Source organism: Chinchilla lanigera, unplaced genomic scaffold (genome assembly GCF_000276665.1).
Source record: "Chinchilla lanigera isolate Chin_1 unplaced genomic scaffold, ChiLan1.0 scaffold00016, whole genome shotgun sequence".
Classification (NCBI taxonomy): domain Eukaryota; kingdom Metazoa; phylum Chordata; class Mammalia; order Rodentia; family Chinchillidae; genus Chinchilla; species Chinchilla lanigera.
The window spans coordinates 6,651,883-6,658,615 of NW_004955417.1; the positions used below are offsets into that span (position 1 = coordinate 6,651,883).

At 38.0% G+C, this 6,733-nt stretch overlaps 1 long non-coding RNA gene across 1 annotated transcript in view; it reads right to left on the reverse strand.

The window, feature by feature from the left end:
• Nucleotides 1-6,429, reverse strand: part of LOC106148179 — a 197,235-nt gene extending 190,806 nt beyond the window's left edge. The window contains exons 1-2 of the long non-coding RNA XR_001233392.1: nucleotides 6,223-6,429; nucleotides 4,967-5,035 (exon numbers count right to left, since the gene is read on the reverse strand). This is a non-coding gene — a long non-coding RNA (uncharacterized LOC106148179). The remainder of the gene's footprint in view (nucleotides 1-4,966; nucleotides 5,036-6,222) is intronic.
• Nucleotides 6,430-6,733: the final 304 nt, after the last annotated feature.

Here is a 6,733-nt window from a genome sequence, read left to right on the forward strand (position 1 = left end):
CTTTCCAGGCCGGCTCTGTGCCGCTGAGCTAAATCCCCAGCCCACTAATTTCTTAATCTGTGAGGAAAGCTGAGTTTTCTTCTCAAAATAGGGACCGTATTTTGTATTGTAAACTACAAGATTTGAGTATATTTTCTTTTAAAGTCACTAAAACCAGTCTTTATTTTATATTGGAAAATTGTTTATTGTGACAAAAATAAAACTGTTGACTGAAAACAAATGTTACACTGTATTGCACCATGACTGCAAAGCACCAAATCCTGTCTACAGGATGAACATTCCAGAGCAAACAGCACTGTTTTACTTGGGTAAGTAGACGTGCAAGCAACTCATTATAACATAACTGCAGAAATAAAAAATCATAAATACCAGCAACCTAAACATAACATACAAAAGCATTTCACTACAGTAATGGAGTATTAAAATTTTTAAACTGTATTTTAAATAAGCCACCATCAGAAGAACATACTTTAAACCATTTGCAAGAAGTGATGTGAACGCACCGAGTAATTTGCTTTCAAAATTTCTTTGTAAAACCAGTCTTTATAATACAGTTTATGTCAGAGGTTGTGCTAGTTCGAAGCTTTCATTAAGAGGAATTTTTATTTCTATGACACACAACAACCTTTCACTAAGTTTAAACAACCAAACTGTCAGAGGTAAGCCAACACTGTAATTCCAATATATAACTTTTTCCAAATTCAGAGAAAGGAATGAAGTGGAACTTTATTTCACCATCCTTCTATCTTAGAAAGTAAGAAAAGGGACCACAAAATATGAAGAGATACAGGGTGACGTCTTCTAGGGGAATTGGAAAGCCTCCCTGCTTCAAGAGAAGAATCAGGTGACTAGTGGGATTGAGCAAGAGGCAAGTGAGGACCCCACATCAAGATAGAGGACTCAATCAGAGCTCATTGCAGAAAACAGCCCTGAAGTGTTCTCAGAAGCCCGGCAGAAAGCAGCTGTCCTGGAAACACAGGCGATACAGATGTGAACTTTGAAAGAACGCTGACATTTATTATTGTTTCTTTTTTTTTTTTTTTTTTTTTGGTACTTTACACAGTGTCTGGTGAGTGAAGGGTACTTAATTAGGCAAAAATTTAAGACCCTTAAAGGCCAGGAATAACAGTAGATTCAAGAAAATTAAAATGTTAAGAGATTTTCATCCTGACATTGAAAAGAAAAAAGTGAGAGTGAAGGAAAATATTATTAATAGTTGTATTTCATTAAGATACCTACAATTCTGTGCTTTCATGTATTTTATTTTTTCAGTTTATATTTACATTATATGTAGCAAAAATTTTAAATGGGTAAGTGCACATAATATGCATGTTTTATGTTCACAGAAAATATATTTATACACAACAAAGTATTAATGACGGCTACTTTGTGGGAAGGTGAAAAATGACACTGTAGGAGATTTGGGGAAAGCTTATTTATATCTGTTGAATTCATGTGGGTTTTTATTAAAAGGCACCCACATTCCCCTTCCTCTAAAAGACACTATACTCATATTTCATGCATGCCTCCTTCCTGTCCAGGTTTCTCCAGGAATTAGCTTCTATCTGAGATAGGACAAGAAATAGAGATTCGTACAAGGCTTTTTCTCAACTGTTTCGGAGCCAGTCTGCTAACCTGAGGCATGCATTTCTTTCTTGTTCTCAGCATCTGTGACACAACTCCTAGCTCCCTGACCCCGCACCTTAATAAGCACAAGAAACCAAAAACCACACAAAGAATCAGGGCTTGTCTTTTTTGTCACTGCTGTGCCTCCAGCATTTCAAACAATGCCTAGCACACACCAAGTACTATATAAAGAAATACTTTTTGAATAAATTAATAACCCTCTGCTTTCTACTATGTGGTAAAGGGCCTGCTCTCTCCAGATAGGCTGCCAGTGACCTCGCTGTGCCCATGACTAAGCCAATCGATCTACCTTAGGAATGAAGTCTAACACATCCACTACATCTGTACTCTTGGTCCATGCACTCCAGTATGGACCTCATGGGTACCAGAGCTGGCATTTGATCTCTACTGCTGGCTACTGAGTCTATCCCTCACTTGGCTCCAAGTTCCAGAGAAGGAAGTTATTATTTATTGATTACTCTCAAACGCTGACATTTTCATCATTAAAATGTCATTTCCATTTTAAATTGGCTTAATTTGTTAGTGAGCTGTGTTTCTTTATAAAATCCATGCTGACGGCTTCACTGTTTCTCCTGCTCATCGGCATGCACCAGTAAATAGCATCTGTCCAATAAGCCAATAACGCGTCTTACAGACGCACCATGGAAAGCGGGGAGGCATGACATCCCTGCAGACCTGGCATTTGTCTCTTGTTATAGTCTGAATATTTGTGTCCTCTTGAAATTTATATGTTGAAATCTGGCCCCCAATATGATAATATTAGGGAGTAAGGCCTTCAAGAGCTGATTAGGTCTAAGGACAGAGCCTTCATCAATAAGATGAATGCCCCTTACGGGCAAGAAGAACAGAAGCTTGCCCCTTAGGACACAGCTAAAAGACAGTGTTTCTGAACTAAGACGTCTAGTATTTTGTTACAGTGGCCTCAACAGATTGAACAGCCTCTTCAGATTCTTAACAGGATATGTCCCTAAAGACCACCTAACATGGGCTCTGACTTTTAACTCCTTTCCCTTCAGAATATCTATGGTACAAAAAAGTCCTTGCTCTAAAAAGGCTGACCTGAGAGAGTACTATGTGCGGCAGAAAGAAACACTGAGCTCTTTGTTTTCACAGAGACAATGGCCGCCCACCACATTTCATAGCATCAGAAATCTCCATGGACACCTTTGTGAGGCCACTTCCCCAATCTTCATGCAGGTCCCATATACCTGCTCATGAGAGACCGAAGAGATGCACAGTTCAGTTCCCTAGGTTTTTCACAAATACCTCCTCAATGAGGGTGCAGAGTCACGGAAATAGCTGTTGGAATCTTCTGCCTAGAAATTAATAACCAGCTACAACTGGTGTCTTGCAGAATTATACCATTAGGCATCCACACATAACCTGCTTATCATTTAGACCACAATGAGCTGAAGGATTATTCATAAATTTAAAAAGAGAAAAAGGACATTTGTATGCGGGAATTATTGGCACTATTTTCCCTTCTACTTATAGCTCTAAAACAACAGGGCCATATGCCACAAACAACATTCCAACCAAAATAACGCAAGAAAGACTACCATTGTTGCAACAAGGAAATGAATATGTTGACATGGGGAAGAAATGATGACCTAATCTCTTTCCTTTCCCTCCTGGCTCAGAACTCTGCTGTTTACTTGCTAGATTCTGTTAGGGAAGATGGACTCACAACATTCCTAAATTTTCAAGTTGAAAAACGCATTTTCCAGCAGTAAAATAATTGGCCCCAAAATCACATTCAAGCACTTTGGAAATGGTGTGGAATTCATTTTAAGTGGGATAAATACTAAATACTAAAACCAATTATGTAAAGGTCCACAATAATTTTTGGTTACATACACTTGAACGTTAAGGGAAACACTACTTCTTAAGTTTTCAGAACCGATAAAAGCAACAGAGCCTGGGTATAAATTACAATCACTTAAAATATATTTTAATAGAGTGATCAGATGCTCACATTGCCCACTAGAGCAGAAGGAGGAAATAGAGCCAGAAAAACGAAAAAAAGACAAAAACAACAGTGACAAAACCAACACCACAGTCACCTAATAAGCTTTTGGACAGAAGATTTCCCTCCATGTACTAATAGAATTTCTTCCTTGATGTAATTTCCTTTAGATGAATAATGTATACTGTACTCCTACTGGTCAGAGGGTATGTCATCAGTCTGTTCTATATATGTCAAAACATCCAGTGCCTTCCGCATATTCCTCTCTAGATATTCAGAGCAGAACAAGTCACAAAACCTGTATTCCATCAGAGATAGGATAATGACAACTAGGCCAAGTTCCAAAGATGAGGGTCCCTAGTATTTTAACTTGCTGCTAATTTATTACGAAGGGAGACTTGTTTTGTTGTTTCTGTTAAGGGACTATCTAAAGTAACATGATAAATGGTTTGATTTCCAACTCAGACAGTGATCTCTAACAGCTAAGAGATAAAACTGTGATGGACAGAAAGGAATCTTGCTGGTTCTGCAACTTACCCATATGACATTGAGAAAGTAAGAACAGAGCATTTACTAAGGCACTGTTCAAAGTGCTTTGCTTAGATTAACACATTTACTCCTCAGAAAGAACCTCTAAACAAGGTCTGGTATGGAAAGAATAAACAACATGCTCAAGATCATGAAGAAGGTAAGATACAGAATTGGGACTAAATGCAGGTAGCCCTGTTACTAAAGTCTGTATTTCTGTATTCTTACCCATGGACACCAAGGGAAAAACCCTTTCTGGGTTATGAATAAATGTAGTGCCAATTAAAATCTGTCCTTGGCAGTGAGGTGGGGAATTTCCCAGTACTTTTAACTTATTCTGCAATGGAAATCCATATTCAAAAAGAGAGCGGGCTAATGGGCAATTCCAGTTCCTCTTCCACACTAAAAATGAGCAAATAATAATGTGCCTTTCTGCTAGAGCCCTCAGTAACTATTTTATTGATCTATGCTTACATCCAACACTTAGGCTACATATAATGATCTGTATAAAACTGGTCCTCAAAAGAAGTCTTGCTAGGGAAATAAATTCCCCTTTTTTCACCATTACTAAGGATTGAACCCAGGACTTATTCCCTGAGCTACATTCTCAGCCATTTCTTTCTTTTTTTTTTTTTTTTATTTTGAGACAGGACTCACTAACTTGTTATATTGCCCAGACTGGGCTCAAACTTGCAATTCTTCTGACTCAGTCTCCTAGAGTGTTGAGATTACAAGTGTATACCATCACACCTGGCTAGAAATACTTATTTCTTATTGTTGCTCTATCAAATTATCACAAACTTAATGGTTTCAAACAACACCAACCTGGGGAAGAATCCATTTTCTTAGCTTTTCCAGCTTCTTTCTGGAAGCCTCTGGTATTTCGTGGTTAACCTATACAAAATAGAAAGTAAGATGCAACCATGATAATAACACATAAGAGGTATTAAACATTTACTATGTGGCATGTGACAGATATTTTGTGAAGTGCTTTACTTACCTTTAATTATTTCCTTGGTAAAAAAACAAGGTTTGAGAAAATGATGCAAATTATCAAAAGTTATATAAATAGAAAGTGGCAAAACCAGGTCTGACTTATTTCGGAAATTATACTCTACCAGTATATTACATGTGGAGTCTAAATGCATGCACATTTAACTATTCAAAACTTTTCTCCATCACCTTTTTCTTTTACGCTTTTACCCTGAACACTTTATCTTGCACAATTTAATTTGTGTTTATTAAACAAAGACAAGTGTCCTATTGTAAGATCCAATAGCTTTTTGCTAACCTCTTTGCCTTTTTTGGTGTGCATTTAGCTCCAGTCAAAATGTTTAACATACTTTGACCATTTTGGAATACTGAAAACGAACTCAAATAAGCACCTTGATCAATGTTTGACTGACTGTTCCAGAATGAAATAAAGATGTAGAGGTTCCGAGAGGAAGAAAATGGAATACAGGTGGAACAGTCAGAAGAAACGAGGTCAGGCCTCAGTCTCAAAGAGACATTTCAAATGGGTCAGAGAGGAAATAATAAGAATGGTACTGAGGAATGTAACAATACAGGTAGGAATCAAATATAAGAAGCTTACTGGGCAGAATTGGAAATGGAGATTAAAAAAGAATAAATAAAGCAGCAAAGCAAAGGATTTGAAATACAGATAACTAGGTGTCAATTTAACCAGGCAGGAAAATCCAGGTCTACAGTTTCTGGGAAGGGGTATTTAGGCTTGAAGGGGTTAATTATCACTAGAACAAAAATCAAGAAGAAAGGAAAAGGAAAGGTTAGAACCTGGCAATAGCAGTCACCTTCCAGGAGGGAAATTGGGAGACTGGGACACATGAGAAGGTTGGGGGCGACCTTTCACTACATGCCCTTTTGAGGCCTCTAATCTTTATACAGTGCACATATATGAGCTAGAAGTGTATGGGTAGGTATAAGGCTGTCTTTACTGACCCTAAGTGCCAGAGGGTAAAATTAGACATTGCTCTTTTTATACTTAAGAGCTCAGGATAAAACATAGTTCTGTCACATTCTACACACACACACACGCACACGCACACACACACATGACCTACCTGTAAAACTACTTCACGTATGTCTTCATGGTATAAAAACTTGCTCCTTCAGCTTCTTTCTACATAAGTCATTCTAAGCACAAACTTCAGGCTGGGCCGGTGCACAGACATTTATAGTACTTTTTTACAGCTGCCCAATATGGATGAGAATCTACTGCATTTATTCTCCGAAAGCTCACACAAAATTTAGTGAAACCACAAGGACCACGGTCAGTGACACAATCAAAAGGCAAATACAACCTAATGCAACCCAGCTGGTGCCCTGACTCAGGCAATGCCTGCCAGCTAGGCTCAGCCCCACCCTCCCAGGCTCCCACTCCATCACCAGCAGATTGGCATCAATATTTATCTTGTCAAATGCATGTGAAACTCAAAGGAATTTTTATCACGTAGATCAACAAGGGGTTTTTTTTGTTTTGTTTTTAAGAGATAACTAGTAAAATAGCTTAATTATTGTTCTTGTGGGAAAATGTTGAGCCTTTGCACCTTCTGGATACTTATTTTCCTGTTC